The 12,479-nt window shown below is 39.9% G+C and overlaps 1 pseudogene; it reads right to left on the reverse strand.

The window, feature by feature from the left end:
* Positions 1-5,902: 5,902 nt before the first annotated feature.
* On the reverse strand, positions 5,903-6,802 carry LOC148162096 (14-3-3 protein epsilon-like; annotated as a pseudogene).
* Positions 6,803-12,479: the final 5,677 nt, after the last annotated feature.

The following is a 12,479-nucleotide window of genomic DNA, read 5'->3' on the forward strand; positions in this document are numbered from 1 at the left end:
ACCCTGGGATCATGACCTGAGCTGCAGGCAGACGCTTAATGACTGAGCGACCCATGTGCTCCCAGTCTCTGCCTTTTAAAATACTTGTGGGGCTACCTGATTGGCTCTGTTGGTTAAGTGTCCAACTCTTGGTTTTGGCTCAGATCATGATCTCAGGGTTGTGAGATCAAGCCCTGTGTTGGGCTCTGTGCTCAGCAGGGAGTCAGCTTGTCCCTCACCCTCTGCTCCCTCCCCTCTATCCCCACCACTCTTTCTCTCAAAGAAATAAATACAATCTTTAAAAATAAAAAATACAAAAATGGTGGTATTAAAACACACAACATAAAATTTACGATTTTAACTATTTTTAAAGGTGTGGTAGTGTTAAATATATTCATTCACATTATTCTGAAATAGATCTTACTATCATTTGTGTACTATTTTCAGAAGTGAAGAATCAACACTATTCCATGTATAGTTTTCCATGAAGGCTATACCAGAATGAGGAACACTATGATTGACACCCGAATTATTTTAACAGTTACTGTATATTTGAGCAAGTTTATTTTAAAATTCCTTAAGTTTGTAAATATATAAAATAAGATCACAAAATAAGAACTATTAGCTTCTTTCCAGCATGTTATTTACTTTTTAAAATAAAATGAAAAATTATACCAATTTCTATAAACAACCAGCAAATCCATTCAATTAATTAGCATGAGAAGAATTAAGTTCTACCTTTGTTTAGGGTGTTAACTGTATTAGAGAGAATTGGATATTGATGATGTTTAAAAGAGCTGAGTTGGAAAGGATAGTTTCTAAAAGTGAAAAACCAGTGGGATAAAGAGAAGCTACATATCTATCATAGCTTTAACAAAAGGTATCAGAAAAATACATAGCCATGTATTAAATTAACCTTACTGGGAAAGGATGCTTACTGGGAAAGGATGCTTGCAATAGTGAACAACATAGAAATCAATAACTCACTTACCTATACATTGTTGGGGGTACTGAGTGATATATTACATTTGTATGTCCTTACTCCATTTTTAAAAATTATTTTTAGTTAACAAACAGTGCAATATTGGTTTCTGGAGTAGAACTCAGTGATTCATCACTTACATACAACATTCAGTGCTCATCACAAAAAGTGCCCTCCTTAATGCCCATCACACATCTACCATATCTCCCCCACTCCTCTCCCCTCCAGCAACCCTCAATGTATTCTCTACTGTTAAGAGTCTCATAGCTTGTTTCCCTCTATTTTTTTATAAAGATTTTATTTATTTGAGAGAGAGAGAGAATGAGAGATAGAAAGCACGAGAGGGAAGAGGGTCAGAGGGAGAAGCAGACTCCCCGCTGAGCAGGGAGCCCGATGTGGGACTCGATCCCAGGACTCCAGGATCATGACCTGAGCCAAAGGCAGTCGCTTAACCAACTGAGCCACCCAGGTGCCCTCCCTCTATTCTTTTTCCCCCTTCCCCCGTGTTCATGTTTTCTTTCTTAAATTCCACATATCAGTGATAGCATATGGTATTTGTCTTTCTCTGACTTATTTTGCTTAGCATGATACACTCTAGTTCCATTTACATCACTGCAAATGATAAGATTTCTTTCTTTTTGATGGCTGAGTAATATTCTATTGTGTCTATACCATGTCTGCTTTATCCATTCATTAGTCGATGGATATCTGAGCTGTTTCCATAGTTCGGTTATTGTTGATAGTGCTGCTATAAACATTCGTATGGGAGTACCTCTTTAAGTCTGTATTTTTGTATCCCTTGGGTAAATACTTAGTAGTACAATTGCTGGGTCATAGGATAGTTCTATTTTTCACTATTTGAGGAACCTCCATACTGTTCTCCACAGTGGCTGCATCAGTTTGCATTCCCACCAACAGTGTAAGAGATCCCTTTCTCTGCATCCTCACCAGTATCTGTTGTTTCTTGTCTTGTTAATTTTAGCCATTCTGACAGGTGTGAGTTGCTATCTCATTGTGGTTTTAATTTGTATTTCAATGATGATGAGTGATGTTGAGCATCTTTTCATGTGTCTGTTAGATATCTGGATGTCTTCTTTAGAAAAATGTCTTTTCATGTTTTCTGCCCATTTGTACGTGGGATTATTTTTGGGGGGGATTGATTTTGAAAAGTTCTTTATAGATTTTGGATACTAACTCTTTGTCAGATGTCATTTGCAAATATCTTCTCCCATTCCAAATGTTGCCTATCATGGTATTATTATCAATGAGTTTCTTTAAGTTTGTTTTTAATTGTTTTATATATTTGGGTGCTCCCAAGTTGAGGGCATAAAAATTTACAATTGTTAGATCTTCTTGTTGGAATTTTATTATGACAGAGTATCTTTATTTAGCTCCTATTGCATTCCTTGGTTTAAAGTCTAGTTTGTCTGATATAAGTATGGCTACTCCAGCTTCCTTTTGATGTCCATTAGCATGTTGGATGGTTCCCCCACCTCCTCACTGTCAATCTGCAGGTGTCTTTATATCTGAAATAAGTCTCTTGTAGGCAGCATCTAGATGGGTCTTGGTTGTTGTTTTTTTTTTTTTTATGCATTCTGATACCCTGTGTCTTTTGATTGGAGCGTTTAGTCCAGTTACATTCAGAATACTTATGGATAGATATGAATTTAGTGCCATTTTATTACTTGTTTTGTCATTTTTTTCTGGAAATTTTTTCTATTCCTTTCTCGTCTTTATTGCCTTTGGCCTTTTTTCTTTCCCCAATCAAAGGATCCCCTTTAATATTTCTTGCAGGGCTGGTTTAGTGGTCACAAAATCCTTTAGTTTTTGTTTGTCGTGGAAACTCTTTATCTCTCCTTCTATCCTAATGACAGCCTTGATGGATAGAGTATTCTTGGCTGCATATTTTCCCCCTTTAGCATGTTGAGTATATCATGCCACTCTCTTCTGGGGAAGTTTCTGTGGAGAAATCTGCTGCCAACTTGATTTGTCTTCCCTTGTAGATTAGGGACTTCTTTTTCCTTGCTGCTTTTCTTTCTTTATCTCTGTTTGCAAAATTTTACTATGGTATGTCTTGGTGTTGGCCAGCTTTTGTTGATCTTGATAGGAGTTCTCTGTGCCTCCTGGATTTGGATATCTGTTTCTTTTCCCAGAATTGGGAACTTTTCAGCTATAATTTGCTCAGATAAACCTTCTGGCCCTTCCCCCCTCTCTTCTTTTTCTGGGACTCCCGTATTAGGAATGTTATTATGCTTTAATGAGTCACTGAGATCCTTAAGTCTGCATTTGTGATCCAATACTTTTTCCTCTTCTTTTCAGCCTCCTTATTTTCCATCATTTTATTTTCTATAACACTTATTCCCATTCCTCTGCTTCTTCCATCTTTGTGGCGATTACGTCAAGTTGGTTTTGCATCTTAGTTATAGCACTTATTTCTGCCTAATTTTTAGGTCTTTTATCTGTGCAGTAAGGGCCTCTCTGGTTCCTTCTATGGTTTTTTCAAGCCCAGCTGTTATCCTTATGATTATTGTTTTAAATTCTGATTCATGCGTATTGTTTATATCTATTTTGATTAGCTCCCTGGTCATGACTACTTCTTGTTCTTTGTTTTTGGGATGAATTCCTCTGTCTTGGCATTTTGTCAAGGTCTGCCTCTTGTGTGTTAGGAAAACCTGTGCCTGGTCCTATTTCCACTACAGCTGAAGCTTTGCAGCATTCTATGATTAGTTGACCTGATGCCTACAAGGATTTGTACTGGTCTTCTGGAGGAGGGCCTGCTGCAATTCTGGCTTTCAATAACATTTGCTCTATTAAATAGGCCCCTGTAGAGCAGAGGGTGGGGGGCTTGGTGTAAGTGGCTCAAGCCTCCCCTGTATATGCTGCTGAGTCCCTCTCTGCTGATGAAAGGGGCACAGGCCTGCTCTTCCTGGAGGGAGGAGTTTGGACCCACCACTCTCAAGGATGCACTCACAGAAGAATGAACAATCTCCACTCTTGTGTCCCAGGCTTCCATCAGATTCCTGCCTTCACCCTGTGTCCAAGCCATAAGACTATCTGACAGCACAATATTCCTGTGTTTTATCTCAGGCACACAGCTGGGTTTCAAAACTCCAAATGTTAGGGATACGCACACTGCAGACCCATGTTGATTCTCTTGGGGAGGGTCTTGCCATGCCCTGGCTGGTACTTTTTGTCCTAGAGAGCTGTTGCATGATTTCACAGGGGCTTGAATTTTATGGTAAAGGACAGCAAAAAACTGGCATCCTGGTTAGCTGCCCTCACAGGTGTCTCTGTTCCTATGCTAATGAATAGGCAGCCCAGTGGTGCCCTCCCTACCCATCTCTTTTGTCCCCTGAGAGGACTTGCCACATCTCCCAAATTCACTCCAAGTCTTTTGTCCCCTGAGAGGTTGTGCTACCTCTCCCAAATGCACTCCAAGAACAGGAGCTGTCTCCCAGCAGGACCCAGGGGATCCTCAGAGCATGCTGTGCTCTTCTGGGCCTCTGCTCCCCTTCCTTACTGGAGCACCACTATACACACCAGGCTCAACCCTGATGATGGTGAGGACTTCTAAAACTAAAGACTTTCAGTTCTACTGCTTGTAAAAACTTGTGATGAGGCACCTGGGTGGTACATCTGACTCTTGGTTTCAACTCAGGTCATGATCTGAGGGTTCTGGGATTGAGACCCACCTCAGGCTCTGTGCTCGGCCCAGAGTCTGTTTGACATTCTCTCTCTCCCTCTGCCCCACCTGCTCATTCTCTCTCTCAAATAAATCTTAAAAAACAAACAAAACTCCCCCCAACACCCAAAAAACCTGTGGTAATCAGCCCCTCTCCTTTTCCCAGTTAATGGTTTGAGGAAGAGTTTTTCTCATGGAATCCCCTGTGTGTGCTCTCACTCTTTCTCTCCGTTCTTTTTTTCTCTCCTCTGATCAGTCTTCCTCCCCTCCACAGCACCCACAGTTTTTCTCTGAAGTAATACTTCAGCAGAGTTTGAAACACTTTTTACAGCAAAACCATTGCAAGAACTCTCCAAACAACCTTTAAAATCACCTCAAACTAACATCCAATTTTTTTATTTTTAATTTTTTAATTTTTAATTTTAATTTATTTTTTAAAAAAGATTTTATTTATTTGAGAGAGAGAGAGAGCATAAGCAGGGAGAGGGGCAGAGGGAGAGGGAGAAGCAGGCTTCCCACGGAGCAGGGAGCCCCATGTGGGGCTCCATCCCAGGACCCTGGGACCATGACCTGAGCCGAAGGCCGATGCTTAACCATCTGAGCCATCCAGGCACCCCTTAATTTTATTTTTTTAAAGATTTCATTTACTTGACAGAGAGAGAACACAAGCAGAGAAGTGACAGAGAGGGCTCCCTCTCTGTTGAGCAGGGAGCCCAGTATGGAACTCCAACCCAGGACCCTGAGATCTTGGCCTGAGCCGAAGGCAGGCACTTAACTGACTGAGCCCCCCAGGCACCCCAACACCCGATTAATTTTAAATATTGGTATAAAATTTGATTTAAACAATTGTAGAAAAAAGAAAAATGATAACACAATGCCTCTAGTGTGATTAACCTCTCTTAGATACTTTCATCATCCACAAGTCTAATGGCTTTCAAATGTACTTTCCATTTCTAATGGTGATCTTGCCACATCTGGAAGAAGACAATACAGTAATGCTGAAAAAGGATCTATGTGGTCCTCTCAAATGTCTTAAGGAATATAAAAGCTGGGACTCCATAAAATCCACAGAAATTCACTCATTTTTAAAAACTTTTGAAAACAGTTTTTAAAAAAATCCAAAAGGGCAGGAACCTAAATTGTGAGACCAAATAAGGTCAGATTTGGTGGTTCTCAGTGAAAGTGGGGGAATTTCCAATGGGGGTGGGATGAGAAGGAATGAAGTGGTCAGAGATGGTTTCTCTTTTGGCTTTTATGTCTCATTGATTTTTATCTTCTGCATCATGCAGTGCTTCTTGATTCTACTCTTCACCATCACCCTTCATGTCTGATGTCCATAGTGTCAGATTATCATGTAACTGCATGGTAAGTGTAGAGGCCTTACAGCTTTCTTCATTTACCTATCCAGTTCTGCCACTGCATGATCAAAAGCTGCTTTCATCAGTCAGTAGGCACAGTCAGAGGAATTAAGAATTTCATAGTGGGCGCCTGGGTGGCTCAGTTGGTTAAGCGACTGCCTTCGGCTCAGGTCATGATCCTGAAGTCCTGGGATCGAGACCCTCATGGGGCTCCCTGCTCAGCAGGGAGTCTGCTTCTCCCTCCGACCCTACCCCCTCTCATGTGCTCTCTCTCATTCTCTCTCTCTCAAATAAATAAATAAAATCTTTAAAAAAAAGAATTGCATAGAATTTCATTTATCACAGACTACTGAAAAATAGAGAGCTGGACCTAAGTTAACAGGATGCATTGGTGGAAGTTCTGTCATTGCAAAATCACTAGCAGTTTTCTAAGGCAGTAGGTGGATCTCCAAGCTTCCTTCCTATCATTTCCTGTGGCAAATTCAGCCAGATACCTGTGGTAGTCTCCTTTCCTAAAAATTTTATAATTGAAATCTTGGAATCTCCAGTGCTGGAATGAGCTGTTTGTTCAGTACATCTAAAATGTGACAAAAGATTAATTTAACTCAGTCTCAAACATTTGCTGATATTCCTGAATCATTTTTAGTTTGTCTTCTCCTCTCTTTTTTTTTTCTTTCCATTCAGTGCTGCTGATTATTCTCCAGGAAGCTCTTCTGGCTCCAATCACATTTTACATGCCACAGATTGGGGGTTTCTTTCTTCAACTGTTAACTCCACATCCATCCCTACAACTTTCTTCATTGATTCCTCTGTTCTGTCATCAGCTACTCCTGATCATCTATCGTGTTAGCATCTCAGCAGGGTCTGAACAATGGATGGAAGTGGATAGAATCTCCGACTCTCGCAGACTCTTGCTCTGTGCTGAGCAGGAAAAATGGTGGCATCTCAGTTGTTATTTTTTAAGTTTTTACTTTAATTCCAGTTAGTTAATGTACAGTGTTACATCAGTTTCAGGTAGATAAAATCCAGATTTTTAAATTAAATATAATTTTTAAATTAAAAATATAACTCATTAAAAATGAAATTATATTAATATTTTATTTTCTAAATATTCCCAAAATTTTATTTCAATATGTAATCAATGTAAAAAGTAATTTAATGACATATTTCACTTTTTTTAGACTACATATATAAAATTCAATTTGTATTTACTCTTTGAACACATCTCTGTTCTGGCCACACTTCAACTGTTTGGTAGTCACATGTGGCCAATGGCTACCATATTAGATAGTGCAGGGCCCTTAAATGAGAAACTAGTCCCGATATGGGAAGACTTACAGTGGCAGCTTCTGTCAATAGTCAGTAGGTTCTAAAATCACTCTTGCAGCCATGGACATCCATTTCATAGCCTTCATCACACCTCCTTATAAGGTTGACTGGGCTTCCTGCTAGGCTTCTTCCCTGGAGCTCCTTTTCTGGTCCAGCTGTAGGCCTGGTTTGTAGGGTGAAGAGTTATGTCATAGAACTATGTTGGCCCTACTGAATCCACCTTTCTGGCCTCACCTATAGTTCCTAATCTTTGCTCTTCCAAGGCTCAACTTTCTTCCTCCTCCCAGAGGTTTGACTACTCAAGTCCCAGAATACCTTGCAGCCCATTCTGTCTGCAAAGCCAAACTGAGTCCCACTTAACATGAGGGAAAGTGGAAATCAGATTAGCTAGATTGTTCCTTGAAAATTCATGCTGGCCACCCAAGATCACCATCATCATAGGAGTTCATAAATTTTATATCTAGTGTCATATTTTTGTGTTTTTGTAGATTACTGAATCCAAGTTTATTAGTCACCAGATTTCAGGAATTGCTTCTTTATCTTTCTGAAAATCAAGCCAATACTTCTCTGTCTTCAGTTTATACTTACATATTACAGAAAGAGGTATTTTGATCCATGCCTTCTGTAGTAACCAAGTTTGACCTATGGGCTAAAGTTTGTGAATAAGCAAGTTACTTATGAGTCAGCCAAGATGGGAATAAAAAGATGTTTGGGTAGTATTGTTCAACAGAGAACAAGTAAAAGCAACCAAATATCTTCCAATAGGGATCTGGGATATAAATTACAGTAACAAAGTAGCAGTGGCAGCAGGAACAACTATTATGTGTTGAGTGTTTATATATGCCAAAAATGTTGAAGAATCTACATGGATTATTTATTTTAATCCCACAACAATCATATATGAGGACAAAACAATGATGATTCCAGTTTCACAGATGGAGAAACTGAGGAACTGCATTACATTACCAGTCAAGGTCAGACTGTTAGTGGTTGTTGAAGATGCCAAGCTTCACACTATTGGTTCTGCTAACCTTTGCACTTCTTGTACCCACCAGCTGGAAAAAGATTAGACTCTGGCCAGTACAGTGCAGCACTGGTTGTCTGAGGATTTGATAAGTCACAGAAAAACCTATATAGTTTATTTAACAATGGGTCTTCCTTTTTACTATTAAAATATGATTTCCATTTTCTATCACAAACTATAAAATGAACCTGAATGTTTTTCTGAAGTACTTTATATTCCAGGAGCTCTGAATCTGGCTTGGGATGAATATCCCAGGAAGAAACAAGCCCATATTGCACAGATCACAAAGAGCCTGGGAACATCAGCACATCAAGCTTTGTGAAAAACTATGGCAGACACTGCTGTGTGTTTTCCATAACCTAGTTTTCTTTCCTCCTGGACATATAGCAGGACTAAATTTCCCAGCCACATGGCTGGTACTAGTCACTGTTCAATGAGCGGAAATACTGCACACCACTTCCAGGCCAACCTATGAAGGGCCCCATGAGGGATGCTCCATACTCTGGTCACTAGAGGCAGACGGGCCCAGACAAGCTGGCATCTACCTATTGAGGACACATGGCTACAAGAAGGAAGGATCTGTCACAACTTGGAGGACACAACTCTAGTAAGAAAGACACTTATATTGTTTTAAGCCACTGTTTAATCTTTTGTCGCAGCAACAATGCTCCCCAGATGAACACAAAACTCTTGTGGGATTTTGTTTGGACATGGTCAAAAACTGTTGATTTACAACACTGACTCATATCATTCAAGAATATAGCCTATGCCTCTACTGAATAACTTGTCTTTCATGACTTTAAAGAAGATTATTTTTTTCCCAAAGAAACTCTTGCCCATCTTCTTTTAGATTTACTCTTTGGACCACTGTTGGTCTTTCTACACTGAAAATAGCATACATTTTTTAAAATCACTGTTTTAAAAAAGATATCACTGGCATTTAGGAATGCCATTGGGTTTTATTTTTAAACATCTTTGTTGAGATATAATTAGTATACCAGAAAGTTAGCTCATTTAAGGCATACAACTTGCAGAGTTTTAGTAAACTTATATAATTGTTGGACCATAATCACAATTCAGGTTTACAACATGACTGTCAGCTCAAAATGTTCCCTAGTGCCCACTTGTGGCCACACCCCACTTCCACACCTAGCACCAGGGAACCACTGCTCTCTGTCTTGAGTGTTCCTTTCCTAGAAAATTCCTATAAATGAAATCATGAAATCATGATTATGTAGTCTTTTCGGGGATTTTCTACGTAATCATGTTGCCTCACAAAATTACAGTTTTATTTTCTCCTTTCCAGTCCTTGTACCTTTAATTTCTTTTCATCCTCTTTTATTTGTTTAGTGGTTACCATTAAAATTTTAGCATATATATTCACTTAAAATCTTAAGTTAATCAATGACTCAGAATAAACAGAAGTTTAGCCCTGGGGCAGCTGGGTGGCACAGTCGGTTAAACATCCCACTCAGTTTTGGCTCAGGTCATGATCTCAGCCCCACATTGGGCTCTGCGCTCACTGTGGAGTCTCTGCTCAAGATTCTCTTCCCCTCTGCCCCTCCCCACAGCACTTACCCTCACTCTCTCTCAAATAAATAAACCTTTGGAAAAAAAAGTTTTAGCCCTAATTATTCTCTCTTGTCTTACATCTGTAAACTCTATAATATCAACATTTAAAAATTATAATCCATGCTGGCTTAGATATTTCCATAAGCTTACCAGTTTCTTTGTTTATCATTGCTTCTGGATCCAAGTGCTTTATTCTGGGTCCAATTACTTTCTTCCGAAAGTGCCTCCTTTTGTAAGTTCTTTATCTGAAAATGTCTTCATTTTGTCCTTATTGAGTGATAGGTTAGTAGACCTAGAATTACTGGTGACCATTACTTTCTTTCAGCACTTTGAAAGCATTACTTTTACTGGTTTTGCTCTTTGTCAAGAAGGCTGGCGTTTATTGGTCTAATTGTACATCCTTCATCATTTAATTGCTGTGTTCTCTCTGGTCTCCTTTAAGAATTTCTCCTTGGGGTGCCTGGGTGCCTCAGTTGTTAGGCATCTGCCTTCGGCTCAGGTCATGATCCTGGGGTCCTGGGATTGAGACTGCATCAGGCTCCCTGCTTGGCGGGGAAGCCTGCTTCTCCTTCTCGCATTCCCCCTGCTTGTGTTCCCTCTCTCACTGTGTCTCTCTCTGTCAAATAAATAAAATCTTAAAAAAAAAAATTAGAAAAAAAAGAATTTCTCCTTGTAAGGTCTCCTGGATGGCTCAGTCATTAAGCATCTGCCTTTGGCTCAGGTCATGGTTCCAGGGTCCTGCGATCGAGCCCCACATTGGGCTCCCAGCTCAGTGGGGAGTCGGCTTCTCCCTCTCCCACTCCCCCTGCTTGTGTTCCCTCCCTTGCTGTGTTTCTCTGTGTCAAATAAATAAAATCTTTTAAAAAAATGAAGAATTTCTCCTTGTATCTGAAGTTTCTACATTTAAGTGTAGAAAAATTGATAGGTGTGAATCTGTTTTTATTTATCCTACTCAAGACTCAATGTACTTTCTCAATCTGGGGATTTCCTGCTCAGTGGGAAGTCTGCTTCTCCCTCTGCCCTTCACCCTGAGTGGTCTCACTTTCACTCTTTCTCTCAAATAAATAAATAAAATCTTAAAAAAAATATTTCAGCCTCATTTCAAATACTGCTTTTCACAGTCCATTGTTATTTCACTGAAATGCTCTCTTTGTTCAAGGCCTCTCAAGTGCCCTTTCATAATTTCAATGTATTTGTCTTCCATGCTGTGTTTCAGGCAATTTCCTCACATTTACCCCCAAGTTTCTCAATTCTCTCATCAGCTATATCTATCTGTGTACCTAACCCTATGATAGTTTTATACTTCAAAAATTACATTTTTAATTAACATTGCTAAATGTTCCCTGGGCAGGAAGTAAAAGCACCACCAATAGACCTTCAAGTTAAAGGTAGCCAAAGACCCAGGCAAATGGTTGGTATGATATAGTGAGCTGATGCAGTTTTATTTGAAAAAGAGTTTGCTTCAAAATCAACATGCCATAGCGTTCATTAGCTAGGGTTGTTGGCTACCTGTAACCCAGAGGTTTTCAATGGGGAGCAGTTTTGCCTCCTAGAGGACATTGGGAAATGTCTGGAGACATTTTTTGGTCTCAACAGGGTGGGGAGTGGGAGTGCTCTTGGCATCTAGTGGGTAGAGGCAACAGATGATGATACACATCCTACAATGTATAGCATAGTCCTATATTGGTTGTGTATGTTGATGCTTCCACCTCTGTGCTTGCATTACATGAGTATTTTTTCCTGCCCTTGATTTCTTTATTTTTTTAACTTTTTTAAAAAAAGATTTTATTCATTTATTGGAGAGAGAGAGAAAACACAAGCAGGGGAAGCAGCAGGCAGAGAGAAAAGCAGATTCCTCACTGAGCAGAGAGCCTGATGCAGGACTCGATTCCAGTCCTGCGATCATGAGATCACAAACTGAGCCAAAGGCAGCTGCCTAACCAACTGAGCCTCCTAGGCACCCATGACTTCTTTTTTAAAGATTTTATTTATATATTCAAGAAAGAGCGAACAAGACAAAGCACAAGTGGGGAAAGGGGCAGAGGGAGAAGCAGACCCCGCTCAGTGGGCAGCGCATTGTGGGACTCTATCCCAGGACACCAAGATCATGATCCTAGCTAAAAGCAGGGTCAACTTAGCCACCTAGGCACCCTGATTTTTGACAGTGTATGCACATAATATGTTTGCCTACAGATTTCAAGAAGTGAAAATCCTCAAAGAAAGGAAGCTGTTTGCAGAACAGAAGACTAGGACAATAAAAGCTGCAGACACACCCTGAAAAACCAAATATGTTTTATTTTAAATGAGTAGATGATTACAACAATATGATGTGTAGGTAGGATGTTTCTTGAAAAAATTTTTATTGACAAAGGCCCTTCATTCAGACCTTTCATTTTGGGCATTTGCCCACAGCCATGGGTTTCACTTGACTCCACTGTTTTATGGAAAATATTTCACAGAAGAACATGGCAGCACTTATTAGCGACAAGGTGGCAGTTGTGAGTCCTAGTGGGAACACGTAGGAGAAGCGTTTCCTTATTAGCATTTCTTTCC

Source organism: Eumetopias jubatus, unplaced genomic scaffold (genome assembly GCF_037043125.1).
Source record: "Eumetopias jubatus isolate StellerSeaLion01/CBP00866 unplaced genomic scaffold, mEumJub1_p1.0 scaffold_23, whole genome shotgun sequence".
In the NCBI taxonomy this organism is placed as follows: Eukaryota; Metazoa; Chordata; class Mammalia; order Carnivora; family Otariidae; genus Eumetopias; species Eumetopias jubatus.